Source organism: Rhagoletis zephyria, unplaced genomic scaffold, assembly GCF_001687245.7.
Source record: "Rhagoletis zephyria isolate East Lansing unplaced genomic scaffold, Rhagoletis_zephyria_1.1 Rzeph_scaffold_00097, whole genome shotgun sequence".
Taxonomy (NCBI): domain Eukaryota; kingdom Metazoa; phylum Arthropoda; class Insecta; order Diptera; family Tephritidae; genus Rhagoletis; species Rhagoletis zephyria.
In genome coordinates, this window is record NW_016157181.1 from 519,257 (window position 1) to 537,710 (window position 18,454).

The following is an 18,454-nucleotide window of genomic DNA, read 5'->3' on the forward strand; positions in this document are numbered from 1 at the left end:
GGGGCACCGAAATTGCGCATATGGAAACTGTGCATTTAGACATTATTTCGGTTTCAACCGAAACTGTGCATGTATGCTTTATTTCGGTTTTTACCATATGCATTATTTCGGTTTTAAACCGAAACTGTGCATGTATGCATTACTTCGGGTTTTTTCATATGCATTATTTCGCTTTTAAAACGAAAGTATGCATATGCATAATTTCGGTATTTTCTCATATGCATTATTTCGGTTTTCAACCGAAACTGTGCATGTATGCATTACTTCGGGTTTTTCATATGCATTATTTCGGTTTTCAACCGAAACTGTGCATGCATGCATTATTTCGGTTTTTGTTATATGCATTATTTCGGTTTTCAACCGAAACTGTGCATGTATGCATACCTTCGTCTTTCACATATGCATTATTTCGGTTTTCATCCGAAACTGTGCATGTATGCTTTATTTCGGTTTTTGCCATATGCATTATTTCGGTTTTGAACTGAAATTGTGCATGCATGCATTATTTCGGTTTTTGTTATATGCATTATTTCGGTTTTCTAACGAAAGTGTGCATATGGATAATTTCGTTTTTTCTAATATGAATTATTTACTTCTACTTAGTAAGGGTTTTAAAAAAAGAAAAGGATAAAAGCAAAGATGTGAAAGATAAAAACAAAGATGAAGACCAAGGTAAAGTTACCGATTTTAAAACCAAAAATACCATTGGAAAGGTAATTTTCTGTAGACGAGGAGAGTTTTTATAGTTTCTAAATTGGTTGAAAATCGTCGTTTAAAAATTTCCATATTTGTGTATGGTTTCTTTTTGCAACCTGTTCAATTTAAGCTGTTTAGCATTTTGTTTTACTTCGTATTTGAAATTAAACTTTGAAATAGAGATAAATATGAAAATGAAGTCACAAGTGATAACGATGAAGACAAAAAAAGGCAAAAGTGAAGATAAGGATGAAAATTGAGGTAAAGGCGAAAATGGGGACAATGAGAAATACATAAGAATTAGGTTAACAGAGTTGAAATTTTCCGATAGGAATCGAAATAAAATCAGCCATAAAGGTTACTGAAATTTATCCAATCATCGAGTTGAGTTATCACGTCATCGCACCTCATCTCATCTACGTGAAAAAAGAAAAGGATAAAAGCAAAGATGTGAAAGATAAAAACAAAGATGAAGACCAAGGTAAAGTTACCGATTTCAAAACCAAAAACACCATTGGAAAGGTAATTTTCTGTAGATGAGGAGAGTTTTTATAGTTTCGAAATTGGTTGAAAATCGTCGTTTAAAAAGCTGTTTAGCATTTTGTTTTACTTCGTATTTGAAATTAAACTTTGAAATAGAGATAAATATGAAAATGAAGTCACAAGTGATAACGATGAAGACAAAAAAAGGCAAAAGTGAAGATAAAGATGAAAATTGAGGTAAAGGCGAAAATGGGGACAATGAGAAATACATAAAAATTGGGTTAACAGAGTTGAAATTTTCCGATAGGAATCGAAATAAAATCAGCCATAAAGGTTACTGAAATTTATCGAATCATCGAAGTTTATAATTATCGAAATTTATACATGCTTATTAAGTTATCGCAACGTATCGAATTATTCAAACTGATCAATGTTTACTGAGTTGTCGAAATTTATAGACACAGAAACTTAGTTGTCCAAATTTACGGATAGTTATCGAGCTATAAAAACGTGTGGGATTAACGAAATTTGTCAAGTTAAAGAAATGTATCAAGTTATCGATATTTATTGAATTATCATTATTTATAGACTTAACGAAATTTATCGAGGTGTCGTAATGCATGGAGTTCTTTCAACTTACAGAGTTATCGATAATTATTGATCTACTGAAATTGGTTGGTTCAACGAAGCGAAGTTTATGGAATTTTCAAGATATATCGATTTATCGAAATTATCGAATTTAATCGTCTTAACAGAGTGTAACGAGTTATCAAAATGTTTATATAGTTTTCGAAAAAAGTGGATATCAAAAGTAAAAATTTATAAAGGTATCCAAAGTTTTTACATTCTTGAGTTATCGAAATTTATCGAGCCATCGAATTTCACAGTTATCGAAATTAGTCGAGCTAAAGAATTTTGTTGAGTTATCGAATTGTAGTGTTCTTGAAATTCATCGAACTATCGATATGTATCAAATCATTGAAATTTATCGATAAACTTGAATGTATCGGGTCAATTCCAAGTCCTGCCGAAGTTCTCCAAAGACCTCAGATAAAAAAAAATTTAGTTACGTTCGTATAAGTTTTGCTACGTGTTAAGTTAGAAAACCTCTCCAAGGCTTCTAAAACTAGAAAAACTGTCGAATTTCGACAGTAACTGGCACTCTAGTAAGGTATTATTACGTGCTCCTAAAGGCCCGTCCACATACAACTTTGGCGTTGCGTCGGCGCTGGCGTCGCTTTGACAGCAGCGCGAGTAACGCCCGTGCTTGCTACAATGAACGCTTAGCAAGAATACTTTGGTCACTAAATTAACATACTAGCGGCACCAAAAACCAAAATTTTACATCAATAATTGCATTAAAAAATATATTTCTTGCCCGCATTTGATTAAAAATGAAAATTGAATCACATAATTTTGATTATTTGGAACAGCTGACGAATGACGCGCGCTAAAAGTTGAGAGTTGGTCATCTTTCTGCGTTGTGTTGGCGTTGGCGTTGCCCAACTTTGGTTATGTGGAGACTTTCATATAAATGCATGTAATCATAGTCAGCTGTCGAAGCGACGCCAACGCCAACGCAACGCCAAAGTTGTATGTAAACGGGCCTTAATTCCCACTGGGTTGTTATTAAGCACATGCACATGTGTGTGGGCCGATTTTTGTACAAATTTCAGCCCATGCACATGCACATAATATATTCTTAAAAGAATTTGTTTATTAAACGTTATTTTTTGAAAGACAATTCAATNATTATTCCAAATATCGCCTGAAGCGATAACAAACGGACTCATTCAGGTAATAAGAAAACGACTCACCCAGGCGAGTTGCCTTCGGCGGACGTTTTAGAGCGACCGGTAATAGGAAATCGATTCGATGGCAATATTACCGGCAATAAATTTGTTTCCGAGGGCGACACGTTTTCTTATTGCCGGCAACACAAATTGTTTGGTGGGGAGCAAGTTTTTAATTTTTTATATGCACAGCACACGTATGTGAGCGTAAAATGTTAGGATGTGCTGCACATGTGTGTGCAAATACGAACCCTGCTAATAACTATTGGTCACCGGTTTTAATAAGTGGATAAAAGCAAAATCCAAACAAAACCCGTAAATATAATACGTTTGTACATACGATTGGCCAAGCTCATCTACAGAGGGCACATTTGTTGCTTCGGTTGGCAGCGCTTGACACAAATATCAAGGTAAACAACCAGAAACAGCATACAACAAAAGAATTAAACGAGAGGTTACCAGTAAGGAATAAATTATGGAGGGCTGTAAAATAATCGAACCAGGCCGCTGTTGTAGCCGCTACAACAACAACAACAACCAGGCGAAAAGATAGCAATAAAGAAATGAGTAAAATGAAGCATATATCTTTGGATAACCTGGAAACGAATACTCATTTGCATGTACATATTAAGTATAAATATTCATATACTTAACGACGAAAAATAATAAAATTGGCTATTAAATATATGTATTGTTTGTGGTATGCAATTCTATCGCCGACACACCCAAATTCTTTCGAACGTGACGCATTAGTTCATTCATGAAAATTGTGTATATTATGGAAAATTATGTCCAACATTAACTTCGCGACAGACCTATTGTAACCTAATACATACCAAGATATCTCTCGTTTAATATTAAAGATAATTCGTATACATGGTTTGTATAAAAAACAAGAGATGGAAAGCCACATATGTACATACATACATGTATATTCCCATTTTTTGAGAAATTTAAGTTATTTATTAGGCTAAATAAAAACGTAACTTTCGAATTTATTTTCTATATTATAAAACCGTTTGGATTGTTTGCATTAATGTACAAAGTGTACTAACCGTAGCTCGTCCCGCAACATTCACATTCGATTCCAATGCACTACCTCTAGCTGATGGGTGAAGACGCACACTTGCCAAGTGCTACTCCAAGGCGGCAGGCCAGCAACAACGCTTTTGCACTTGACCAGTTTGCCGTTCCCCTTTTTTTGGGTTTTTCTTATTCTCTTTACTTGTCTACTTTTTCGGATTTTGCTATTGCTATTACTTCTGCTTCCGTCACCACAGCCACCACCCGAATCCGATTTTCAGTAGCGTAGGTATGCACTTTCTCGACTATATTTTATGAAGAAGTTACTCTTTACACTCCGCGGTATATTCCAACATAATAGGAGCAAAACCAATTATTAAAAATACTGTAGAAATGATAAAACAGAAGCGCGCCCCACAATTCTCTACTTTTTATGCGTTAGTAAAAAATTACGATAAAAACACCACCCGGACGACATGCCAAACAGAACTCAACTAAATGAATGAATGTCAGAACAGGGATAGATCACAAAACTTCCACTGGAATACACTACCGGACGTCACTGGAATGCACTACCGGAAGTATAGGGTGATCCTCTTTCTTCTTTCTTCAGCTACTTTCGTCAAAACTTGCCGACACAGGGTTGAAATTGACTGTGTTCACTATCCAAACTATGTAGACGTTCACACAATCCTAGGACAAAGAACGTAAATATACAAGGTTGGATAAATATTGACATTTGTGTCAATCGAATGCCTTGTAAGGTTGCATTTGTGAAGGAAAGAGAAGCGGGTAACTAATTGATATCCTTTTGTGAAAAGGTAGTAGGAAAAGTAAGTAGTTTGGTAGTGCTGAAATACGTTTTTGTATACAAATTAAATTAAATATATAAGAAGATTCCACTGATCTAAACAATAGACAATGAATTAACTTTTTATAGCCACATAAATATTAAAAATGAAATAAATGGATATTCACATTAAATTCTTGCCAAAGAAAAATCTTTGAAATCTTTGAAGAAGTATTCCCAAATATTCAAAATAAACCATGGTTTCATTGAAATATCTTAATACTATGTCTCCATTGTGAGATTTAATGAAGATTTAGCCCTCTGACGAGATTTGACGTTAAAGCTTTTGAGATTTATCATATAAAATTAAATCTCGAAAGGCAGTAGATTTAAGTTAAATCTCCGTCAAATCTTCAATAATATTGATCAATAAGTATAGATTGTGGGATGTGGCAACCACAAATTCACATGCCATAAGTCAAATGACATTTGTGTTTTCAATATACAGTTGAGGACATTGAAATCTAGCCTATCATAAAAACATGAATTTTCGTATTTTTAGGGATTTTTATATTTTTTTGTTAGTTTGGGAGGAAAATTAGTAATACATATTTACATAACTTTGGTTGTAATAAATTAAGAAAATATTATTTTAAAAACTAAAAATTTAGAAGAAATGTTTTATAGTAATATCATGCAGAGTCTTCTCCGCTTTCTATAAGTCATTTACGCGCTGCGACAAAAAATTTATAAATTTCGGTAATGGTTCTGCTTCGATAACATTGCACCGAACATCCTCTAGAACTCAGTTCGTATTCATGATATGCCAAAGGCCCACGATTGGATTTTCGGTTCCCGCCTATGAATAAGAGAGTTATACAAAAATGTTTCTTTCCTCAAATGTTTTTTACCGTTTTGATAATTTTTCTTAAATTCGGGAAAATGATTCGGAATATGGTACCATTCTTTACACTTTCCAAACTATATATTATACATACATTTTTACCACGAACAAGAAGCCAATAATATTCAGAATTCATATAATGAAATTCCGCTTGGTACCTTCCTTTTATCTGTCTGTATATCAATGTCCGCAACTGTATTTGTAAAATCATACATAAGCAAACGTCAAATATTTAAAAATGTGAACGTCAAACATATCTCGTAATGGTAATGGAGACGGTTGTGATTTAGCAACTGTATTTATTAAATCATAATGGATAAATCTCTCAATGGAGACATAGTATAAATTGAATTACATTTGTTTTTTTTTTTAATTAAAATTTTTTAGTAATGTTTTTTACTTTTTTCTCCAATCGGTCTTGTTAATCATTATATCGGTTAAACTTTAAAAATATGTCTTCAATATCGGTATTTAATTACATTTCGTTTTTTAAAAATGTTAATTTTTTGTAATGGTGTGTACTTTTTTCTGCAATCAGTCACAATCAGAACAAGAATATATCTTTATTAATATTTTCACTTTCGCTTTTATGGAGTGGTATAGTTACTTGTAAATTTGACCAACCCAAAGGCTGCAGGGGTAAAATACATGCACCAGCAAACGTGGACGGACACCCAAATGATCCTGACCGTCACAAGAGAATATATTTATTAATACTTGTACTTTCTGCACCAGCCATATATGGACGGACACGCAGGGATCCTAGCATGCAAAACTTACATACTTACTTAGTGCAGCCGGCACTTGTTGTAAAACGCAACTTTTTGAATACAAATTTGAATAACTCCGATACCCTGCAAATAAATATGTAAATTACTGTTGTAATTCAAAATATTTCTATTATTTTTGATTTTTTTGCCATACTTACTTGAATTTGCCCAATAAGAAAATGAATTTCCACGAAACAATCGATAAATATATCGGCAGTGTTGCCTGTTGAACTTTTTATACGAAGACAATATTTTTCCTTGTATTTTAGTAGTAGTTTCTATAAATCAAAAAAGAAGGCGACACAGGCTAAGGCAGAATGCGGGAGCGAGACAACTGCCAGCTTATCCAACCTTGTATTATTGAATCATGGTAAATATAGGCTGCATTTCTTTATTGATTCTGAACGTTTGGAATAAACTTTTTTGTTTACTTATTCTTTATAACGTTCCTGGTGATATGTTAACGTATATTTCAAAGGCATTCTGTTTATTCCGGCTGTGAAATGGGATTATCCGGAATGTATAAAGAAACGCAGCCATAGAGAACGTGTAATTAAGGAAGGGTGCAAATCGTATACAAGGCGAATTTAGATTTTCGCCGCGGTACTACTGAATGTCAAAATGATGTGTTTGTTGTAAGCAAGGCGAATTCATATTACAACAAAATCATCATTTTGACATTCAGTAGTACCGTGGCGAAAATCTAAATTCGCCAGTAACACCGCCTTGTAAAAATTCGCCTTGACAGTATATTTGCTCTTTTTCAAAGAACGGTATACTGTAAGAAGGGACAGCTCGTTGAGGTGTAACGAGTGAGATTGGAAGGTTTGCAACAATGTGCATTTATGCAATAAAGTGGTACTAGAACAGCTGATATGTTATTTTTGTCTCCACACTAGTACAGCAGAATGTCATTCAAGAAAAAATGGCGTAACTTTACACCGATGGTCTACCAACTGTTATTTTGTCGATCAATATAATTGGAAGTTTTTGTGTGTGGGCACTTTGATGTCTTGAAATAAGCATTTGTTGCATTACGCCACCAGACAATATTCTCTCAATTTCGGTGTTTAAAAACATTTAAATCTTAAAAAAAAACTTGCTGAATAATTTCCTAAAACGTAATCATAACGCTTTCTTTCAAATGAAAATATGGCTGTCAAACTATTGAATTGCCTGCAATAGATGTCAAGCAATAAGCGCTCTTTCGAAGGTCGCGCTTCGTCGGCCCAGAAGAAATGCGCAGCCTACTTTAGTAGGCAATTCACACTGCACCCTTCGGTAGACAAGACCAAACGACGAGTGACCAGGAGGCTGCACAAGCTGCCAAAAAACAGTGCACCACTTGTTTTACCAGCTGTGAAGTGAAGGGGGCCATCGGGAAGGCGAAAGCCTCCAAAGCAATTGGACCCGACGGAATCTGTATGCTGATGCTAAAACATTTAGGGCCTAAGGGAGTAGCTTACCTAACGGAGGTCCTCAACCTGTCCATGGCCACTCTCATCATTCCTGATGTGTGGAAATCAGGGAGAGTGGTCCCACTGCTGAAACCGGGGAAGCCCGCCAACAAAGGAGACTCTTATCGTCCGATAACGCCCCTTTCCCCGGTCGCGAAGACGCTTGAGGCCCTGCTACTCCCATACTGCACTTGCCACCTGACCCAAGCTAAGCACCAGCACTGATTCCGTAAAGTGCACAGCACAACAACAGCACTTAACGCCATAAACACACAAATAACTCGTGGCCTAAATCGAAACCGCCCCTGTGAGAGAACGGTCTTAGTAGCGCTGGACTTGTCAAAGGCGTTTGACACCGTCTGCCATTCCACGCTATTAGAAGACATCGAGGCCTCCTCACTCCCACAGGGACTGAAGCGATGGTCGGCGAATTATATGAGTGGTCGACAGTCGTCAGAGATCAAACCTCGAAACCAAGAAGGATTAAACAAGGGGTTCCACAAGGTGGTGTTCTCTCCCCCTTGCTATTTAACTTCTACATCTCGAAACTTCCTCAACCACCTGAGGGAGTTTCCCTGATCTCATACGCTGACGATTGCTCGATTTTGGCGTCCGGGAATGGAATTGATGACCTCTGCTCAAAAGTGAACGACTATCTCTCCAGCCTTTCTCGCTTCTTCACTGCAAGGAGCCTAACACTCTCCCCAACGAAATCCACGGCGACCCTCTTCACCACCTGGACGAAGGAGGTCACGTTGCTGGCAACATACAAGGCAATTGGCCGGCCGGTTCTAAACTATGCTGCGCCAGTTTGGACGCCGGGGACTAGTTGGACGCAGTGGACGAAGCTACAGACTTGTCAGAACGCCGCACTCCGGACAGCGACTGGGTGCCTTCTGTTGACGCCTGAGCACCACCTGCACAGCGAGGCCCAAGTGCTCCCCGTTAGGGAACACAACAAAATGCTCTGTAAGCAATTTCTGGTGGGGTGTCACAGAAGTGAACACCCTAACATACCGTTGCTTCAGGTGGAGCCTCCGCCCAGGCACGTCAGGGGGCACCTATTCGTGTACAAGGACGCAGTCCAACAGTACGTAGACCAACGATTGGACCCGACGACTTACAGACGAGCCATCAACGACATTCATAGAGAGTCAGTTACTACCTACCTCGACTCTCGACCTATGAATGCCGTAATACGAGCCCAATCACCACCTGTAGAAGAGACGGAGCTTCAACTGCCACGAGAGACCCGCGTTACCCTGGCTCAATTACGGTCTGGATACTGTAGCCGCCTTAACAGCTACCTGTCCAGACTCGACCCCAATATCCCCAATGAGTGCCCGGCATGTGGAGAATCACCCCCACGACACCAACCACCTCTTTACATGCCAGCTCAATCCGACTCAACTAACACCCCTCTCCCTCTGGTCCGAACCCATCGAAACAGCTCGTTTCCTGGGCCTCCCGTTAGTTGAGCTTGACGACAATGATTGAACGTAGACCCGAAATAGGCGGGGCTTAGTAGTGCCGCTACAACAACAACAACAACATTGCAGCCCATGGGAAATAGGCGGTCTCCATTGGAAATATATTTTGTGACATGGTTATCACGACATCAGTGCTTTCCTGTGGAGACAGGGACCTAAGAAGTCAGCAAATCGAAATGGCGAAAATTATCCCCGATTTTCCTTCGTTTTTACATCCCTGTGTACCAAAAAGCAATATACATGGGATCTTTACGTTTGTTCGCTTGCTATGACCTTATACGGATGCGCCTTGGATTGCAAGAATTTCAAGTTGGCGATTCACAGCTGACAACAACAATTGCGTACAAATGAGTTTCTGTGTGTGAATGCAAAGGGCAACACCAAAAGAGAAATCGCCGATAATAAGAAACTCGAGTTTCCGTGTTTGAACGCAGACTAAAGGAATTCGCAGGACATTTTCGCGTAGGACTAGGGATGCAAGTCAAAAAAATACATGGATTTTTTTTTCATTCGTTGCATCGAAATATAGCATCGATTCATATCGATGTATCGTGTAAAAAACATCGATATTTTCGATGCATTGAATGAAAATATCAACAGTTTCGAATGTTTAAGTATTAAATCTCAGTGAAATGTATTTATAGATTTAAATAGTTACAAATCCTTTTTTTTTGGTCTTTTGATAAGCTTTCGAAAAAAGTTTTTGGAAGGTACTGAAGTGGCGACCATAAGCATAGTAAAATAACATAAAGTGTGCCAGCTAACGATTCTATTTCGGTACACTTATTTGGTAATTTATTATCATAATTTTTTCTTTCATTTGACTTTTATGTTAACCCTTTGCAGTGAGAACTTATGAAGTTTTTTTGATTTGAGAAAAAGATTAAAAAAAACCATCTCAAGAAATTCTTGCCGCTTGTTCAAAAGCACACATAACATTGCAGTACTGATGTTTTCTGTCCCTCAGGATGAGGACCTAAGCCGAAATCGGGCAGAGGTGTGCAACAAAACCAAAGGTCAATGCAAGAATTCAAAAAAACGAAAATGACAAACTCAAATTTTGCTTTGAAGTAAGCGTACATTCCTTTTATATTACTTCACTATGTTTATAAGCTACGTAAATAAATTTTGGAAATTGCTGTTTAAAATCTGCCCAAATTTCCAAAGGGTTTTAGAGTTTCAATATCATATCAATTAATATCATTTTGTGCAGGGTTGTTTGGCGATAAACGTTTCTACTAATAAATTAGCAACACGCACGTCCATCGCATTTTCAGCAATAATAGGAAATGTTGCTTGATATCGGATGTTTGGTAGTGTGAAAAGCTGCAGTGGGAAAGTGGGCGTATGTGCATATAAACCAAACACAAACCTTTTGCATAATATAATGTATATTTTAATAGTGTTAAGTGGTGAAATTTCCACATTTAGAATAATTTCTAGAGCGAAGAGTTTGGAAGCATACAAAATAATTTTCATACGTACAGTGTACATTGCACACAAAAGTCGATGCATCGAAAAAAATACATCGATATATATCGGAAGGTCCAAAAAATCGGTTTTATTCGATGCATCGAATAGCAAACATCGATGTTTCCGATGCATCGATATTTTTTCTGCATCCCTACGTTGAAGAAAAGTGATTGATGATAGAAATAGAGAAATGAAATAAGTAGATCAGCCTACAAAGCCCATCGAATAGAAGTGTTCACACAATCCTAGTCGATGGCAGGGAAAAATATTCCTGGTGCAAGATGGTGCTGGAAAATGCTTTAGTTGCGAAAAACCAGGCCACTTCGCACGCGAATGTGAGATGGGTTCCAACAGTTCAGCAGGACGCAAACCCAGGGCTGAAGAAGGCGACCCAAACTTCAGTCAATCGTTAAACTAAATCGAGCCAGCAGGAGAGGGGCGCGTGCTGGCTCCAGCAGTTGAAGACCCCATAATCTTCGTCTCACAAATTTGCCGGAAAACGAGCAAGCTCACTGCTAGTGGATGTGTTAATGGGCAAGAGCGAGTACCCAGCATAAAATCGGTAATCGCCTTTAGTGGTAACGTGTTCTAGAAGGCATAGCGATATAATGCCTTCGTATTTCTTCGCTTCTTTTAGGCATTGCCGGTAATGCAAAGTATAATGTCCTACAATATTTTATTTATTTCGCTTCTTTGTTTCATTTCGGAGAATCTAAAGGAGAATGTCCTATAATACTTTTTTTTTAATTTGCTACATTTCGGGGAATGCAAACTAGAATGCTGCATCGTAGTCAAATTAAAAATAGAATAAATATCCAAAATTTCTTTTTCTACCGATACTTTCTCTGAAAATTTGTCTTGCATAAAAATCATGCTTTGTTTTGTTCAATTTGCAGCGAAGTTAAAGTACAAGAGTGAGGAAGTACAATTTTAAGCTTAATTAAATATGCAATTATGTACATACCGATTTTTAAGTAAAATCTAAATACCTAAATACATACATATGTTTGTTTAAAAACTGATTTACAAAAATTTTAGTTAATTTTAATCTTTTAAGACATTTTCTAATTTCAATTTAATACAAATAAGTATATACTTATCTAGGCATTCTACTTTAGTTTCTCTGTATGGCATTCTTTGTTTGCTTCTCTTAATTCTGTTTATCCCAGGGTACGAAAATAAAATGTACAAAACAATTCCCATTTGCTCATCGATCATCATATCATTTGTGGTTTTGTACATAGTCAGAAACAAATTGTAAGATTCACTGACATTTTTCCCAACGAGAAACGTTTGCTGTTAGTTTGTGACAATTGTACCATATTGTACGTTTTATATGTATGCAAACGTTTCAATTACGTGAAAAATTTTTTTTTCTGTAAATTTTCATATCCAATTCAATTTAAAAACATTTTTATTTTTTTTATTCATTGCAGCCATTCGTTTTGTATTTAGTTATTGCATATATGTACATACGTACATATATTTTTCTCTGCACGATTCATTTCGTTGGTTGTTTCGTCTGTAACTACTAAACTATTGTAGTGCACTATCGCCAAAGTGAACTCAGCCGTTTTGTTTTCGTATTGTATCGAACTGTTGAAGTAATATACGAAACGAAATAGTAACGTACAATATAGTTTATTTTCGTACACTGGTTTATCCATGCGTTCTCCCTTTGTTCGAAGGTAATACTGCGGGTAAGGGCTTACCGCCAATGACGTGCCCATGTTAAAATAATGCCTTCTTTAAGCGAAAGGGTAAGCGATTCACATCGCCTAACTCGTTTCCACTTTCGTTTCTGTGGTAATCGTTTTAGTTAATTTTAATCTTTTAAGACATTTTCTAATTTCAATTCAATACAAATAAGTATATACTTATCTAGGCATTCTACTTTAGTTTCTCTGTATGGCATTCTTTGTTTGCTTCTCTTAATTCTGTTTATCCCAGGGTACGAAAATAAAATGTACAAAACAATTCACATTTGCTCATCGATCATCATATCATTTGTGGTTTTGTACATAGTCAGAAACAAATTGTAAGATTCACTGACATTTTTCCCAACGAGAAACGTTTGCTTTTCGTTTGTGACAATTGTACCATATTGTACGTTTTATATGTATGCAAACGTTTCAATTACGTGAAAGATTTTTTTTTCTGTAAATTTTCATATCCAATTCAATTTAAAAACATTTTTATTTTTTTTATTCATTGCAGCCATTCGTTTTGTATTTAGTTATTGCATATATGTACATACATATATTTTTCTCTGCACGATTCATTTCGTTTGTTGTTTCGTCTGTAACTACTAAACTATTGTAGTGCACGTTCGCCAAAGTGAACTCAGCCGTTTTGTTTTCATATTGTATCGAACTGTTGAAGTAATATACGAAACGAAAGAGTAGCGTACAATATAGTTTATTTTCGTACATTGGTTTATCCATGCGTTCTCCCTTTGTTCGAAGGTAATACTGCGAGTAAGGGCTTACCGCCAATGACGTGCCCATGTTAAAATAATGCCTTCTTTAAGCGAAAGGGTAAGCGATTCACATCGCCTAACTCGTTTCCACTTTCGTTTTTGTGGTAATCGTGTTTTTTGCTGGGTACTGACAGTGGATACTGGAGCGTCACATTCCATTCTTCGACCTGATTTGGCTACTTTTTATGCCTCTACATTGAGCAAAGTTGCGGACTGCAACTGGTGAGCGCACCCAGGTGTTAGGAGAAGTACCATGCGAGGTGATAATCGGGGGTGTGGCCCCGTACAAGTTTATAGTTGCAGACATTGTGGATGAAGTCATCATCGGCATGGACTTCCTACTTGGCCAAGGCATGAAGACTGACCACCAGGGAATGATCCTGACATATCGCGATAGGAAAGTGGGTTGGTTACGACAGCCAGTACTGTAGCAGACGGTTGCTCTTAGAGGAAATCCCGAAGATTCCACAGAAACGGAAGCATTAGGCGCGCTTCGAAGTATCCAGGAAAAGGTTGTGGTTGGCAAAGGGTGCAAAGGCAAGCAGTAAACCCTGAGGCACAGGTTGAAGATAAACATGTCCGGTCAATGAAGTTGGCATCGGCGGACGGGCCCGTTGAGGAACGACTACGTAAGTTTCTGTGGGAGGATCCGGATTTAGCAGGATGTGCTATATGCAGTGCCTCTCGAGAATCGAAGCCTGGGAGTCGTGCCCATGAGAAGAAACATGGTCTGGTCACCACCAGTGGCCGGCAGAAGTACGGCCATGTGAGATGGTGCACTCCCGGAGATAAGCCGGAAGGAATGTCCAGTAACGCATCGAATCGAGAGGGTTTCCAGGAAGGCGATTTTGTGTTGTTTTACAAGCCGAAGCGGAAGAAATGCTTCACATCCAAACAACGACGTAACTGGAAAGGTCCGTATAAGATTGTCAAAAGGCTGAATGACGTAGTGTATCGAATCAAGACCGTTGGGAGACCGAGAAAAAAAATGAAGGAGGTCCACTTGGAAAGGCTTGCAGCATTTGATGGGGACGATCAGGCTTATAGCACAGTAATGCATACTTTGCACTGCTATGCCATTTTCACGTAGAAATCAAAAACCAACAGACTTCTATATATGTAACGCTGTGGGTAACCGCTTACACGCAAAGATGAACTGATTCCTTATGCGACAACTCTCATGCAACGCCAAGTATGCATAACTGAGCTATTAAGCGGAGGGCAGTGTGCAGTGTTGCCAACTTTTGATTTTCAAAAAGCACCAAAAACTTGGAAAAAGGCGTTTTACCAAACTAAAAGCACCAATTTTTTTTTTTAACCAAAGGATGCTTTTTTCATAAAAGTTTGTATTTAACAAAAGCAAAAAATTAACAATATTTACAAGAATACATACATAAATCAATACACAAAACGTTTTCGCTCATAACGATTGAATAGCCTCTACGCATGCTATGATGACTCATGCTTACGACGTAATACCGAAGTACTATTAAAACTACTATATCCAGTGCACGGACTTTACCACTTTATTGGTAGATCTACAAACTTTTTAGCTATATTATATTTTCTACCATTTTTACCAACAAAGACTAAAATTCTGCCAATATTTTGCCGAAAGAAAGCAAACAGATTTAAATGAGCATATACATACATATATTTTGTCATCGAACACACCTTAAATAAAATTTAAAAGTAAACTTTGACGGAGAACAATTGCTTGAGTCTCCCTCCTATTAAATTAATACAGGGCCCGAATCAGGGCATCCGAGATCGAACTAAATTTTATACGAAATTTATTTTTGAACCTTCGGGAAGGAGTATAAAAACAAAAATTACACGAAAAATTTGTACGCACAATGCCAGTAATAATTACACATGATCAAAATTTTTTTGATATGAAAAAAAACAGCAACACCCTCCACAACAAAAATTCTAAAAAAATTAACGGTAATTTTTAACGACTTGAAACTTCCACTTTCTAACACTACAATTGAATGGGCTACAAAACTGCATAAGCGAAAATTTTCTAAATATTCTAATTAAAAAGTTTGAAATTTTGATGACAATTTTTTGATGTTTGATTAATTTTTTTGCAATTTGTGCAAGCTTTTAAACTTTTATCATTGTGGTTTCGGTTATGCATTGAATTATATTTCAAATGAAAATTATTAAAAATAAATAAATAAACATAATTTGCAAACAATATTATTTAAAATTTCGTTACTAATAAGTTGATCGCATCTGTATATCATTTTGACATTAAGGTTCATGAAGGCGTAAATCCAGGTGCTCTGGTAACGCCATCTTTTATGAATTCGCCATGTTTTATCCTATTTGAGTAAAAACCACTACAATTGAATGGGCTCCAAAACTGCATAAGCGAAAATTTTCTAAATATTCTAATTAAAAAGTTTGAAATTTTGATGACAATTTTTTGATGTTTGATTAATTTTTTTGCAATTTGTGCAAGCTTTTAAACTTTTATCATTGTGGTTTCGGTTATGCATTGAATTATATTTCAAATGAAAATTATTAAAAATAAATAAATAAACATAATTTGCAAACAATATTATTTAAAATTTCGTTACTAATAAGTTGATCGCATCTGTATATCATTTTGACATTAAGGTTCATGAAGGCGTAAATCCAGGTGCTCTGGTAACGCCATCTTTTATGAATTCGCCATGTTTTATCCTATTTGAGTAAAAACCATCTGATATTGTTTCTTCTAAAAAATCTACCAACTTCAACCATTTTTTGTATGTAAAATCTACCAATAATAATTTTTTCGAAGTCCGTGCACTGACTATATCACGAGAGAAAAAATCGAATCGCAACACACGAAAATAATGCCCTAAGTAGAAATGAGCAAAAAAATTTATGTTTTCAGTATATAACCTCAAATATCGCAAAAACCCGTGTTTTTGGCAATCTGGGGGTAGGATATCTAAAAATTCTAGTACTGGTGCAATTGTGCGGTTAGATTTGGATTCAGCACCAAGAAACGATGTGTTTTACTCAGGTGGTAAAAAATCAAAATTTGTACAAACAATTAGAAAAGAAATACTTAACTTACCCGCGTACTAGCATTTTCAACGCGACTAGAATTCAACAAGGTGGGTTTGCAACTTCAGCTTTTAATCAATCATGGTTGTATTTTAATAATAATAATAATAGATTGGCGCTTACACATATGTTAGTGTTTGGCCGAGCTTCTCCTCCGATTTGTGCGGTGCGCCTTGATGTTGTCACACAAAGAGGAGAGACCTACAGTTTAACGCCGACTCCGAACGGCGATTGTATTTTTATGAGAAGCTGGTTTTCATGGCAGAAATACACTCGGGGGTTTGCCATTGCCTGCCGAGGGACGACCGCCGTTAAGGAAAAACCTTTTTTCTATTATTTTTTTTTCGATGTTGCTTTTACTAGGGGTTGAACCCAGGCATTGCGGAGTGGAAGCGCGCACTGCTTACCACTACACCACAGCGGCCGACAAATTTAAATTTGTATGTTCTTGTAAATTCCGCATCTTCATGAGACACCGCAGCTTATAATATTTCAAATTATTTCAGGTTTTAACTATCTCGGAGTAATATTAGTTCAAAAAAAGCACCAAAACAGGCACTAGGCACTAAGTAATATTTTTTGGCGTTTTAATTTTCAAAAAGCACTAAATCTAGTGCTTAAAGCACCAAGTTGGCAACTATGGCAGTGGCTACGAATGTTCGATATTATATCGATTATTCTGAATATCGATATTTTATGGTGCGATAATCGATTTTTTGAATCGATATTCCCAGGTCGATACATCGATACTTTGCCCGCATCATCGATATTTAAGTTGAAACACCTGCCCATGATTCAATAATACAAGGTTCGATAAACTGACAGTTGTCTCTCTCGCACCGCCCCTCTAGCAGTGGCACCGTGTTGCTTCTTTGCAATTTTACATGGAAACAGTGTAGCTTTGGTGTGATATAAAAATATAAGCTTTTGTGCAATATCTTTATTTGTATATGCATATGAAGCATATTTAACTGATGAAAACATAAGCATTGGATGTTTACATCAGTCTCATAGTAGTCTTATTTTAATTTTGAGTCATTTTGCAGTTTTTATACGGCTAAATAGCATATAAATTACGTAATTCACGTAGATATATCAATATTACGTTCAACATTTCGTTTAAAATGCCAGATTTCCTGCAAATACATTAGAATTTACGAAAGGAATTTCACTACTAATTGCCTACTTTGCGTACTTTTCTACTACCATTTTCGAAACAAGGGATTGCATTCTTGCCCTTTCTCTGTCCTCCGTAAATGCAACCTTTTGTAAGGGAGTGTCAAACCGCAGCTGTCAATAATTATCTAACCTTGTATTATTGAATCATGCACCTGCCCACGAACGAAAGACACAAGATCATGATAAAAGCATAGTAAGGTAAAACTGTTCTCAATGCGTCGGCCATGATTTTTTTTTTTTTGAAGTTTGCCAACATTTCAAATCGAATGAAATTGAGAGTAAAAAAAGGAATTGTTCAAAGTTTTTGTTGTTTGAGATTGAAAATGAGAATGTCTCTGCCAGCCAAAAGGGGTGAAAAATCTGGTGAAACCGCGGGTTTCGGTCACTTCAAAACTGCTGATAAAACTGGTGACATTTGTATGGGCGGTGTGCAGATTGTCACCACTTTCCCCCTGTACGTGTGAGCCTTGCATCACTGGCGCACTCATTCAGATACTTCGTAAGGAAAACATATAGCTGCACAGCTCAGGGTTGCATTTTCTTCACAGCGAATTCAAAATAACCTTAGAAGCTTTAAATAAAAAATCCTAAAATGTTTTGATTTTTATTTTGTAAAATTTATTTTCAAAATGCATAATATACATACTTAATAACCAATATTATGAATAAAACTTGTAATTAACATTAATAAATATATTTTTACATACATACATATGCGCTGGCTTAATTTCTTACTATTAGTATTACTCATTTGCACATAGATGTTTAAAAAGTTGGAAAATTTCTATAAGAAAGTAAAGCGATTTTAATAATATAATCAAAAGAAAGGTAATCGATTTATCTTTCTTTTG

At 36.5% G+C, this 18,454-nt stretch overlaps 1 protein-coding gene across 8 annotated transcripts in view; it reads right to left on the reverse strand.

The window, feature by feature from the left end:
* LOC108376139 (scribble planar cell polarity protein) overlaps positions 1-4,508 on the reverse strand; it is a 483,715-nt gene extending 479,207 nt beyond the window's left edge. For 6 of the 8 annotated variants that reach the window (XM_017632340.1, XM_017632355.1, XM_017632348.1 and 3 more), the window contains exon 1: positions 4,028-4,508. The gene's annotated coding sequence lies outside the window, so the exon portion shown is untranslated. The remainder of the gene's footprint in view (positions 1-4,027) is intronic. The other 2 variants (XM_017632363.1, XM_017632369.1) reach the window with 2 other exon arrangements.
* Between the last annotated feature and the right edge of the window lie 13,946 nt (positions 4,509-18,454).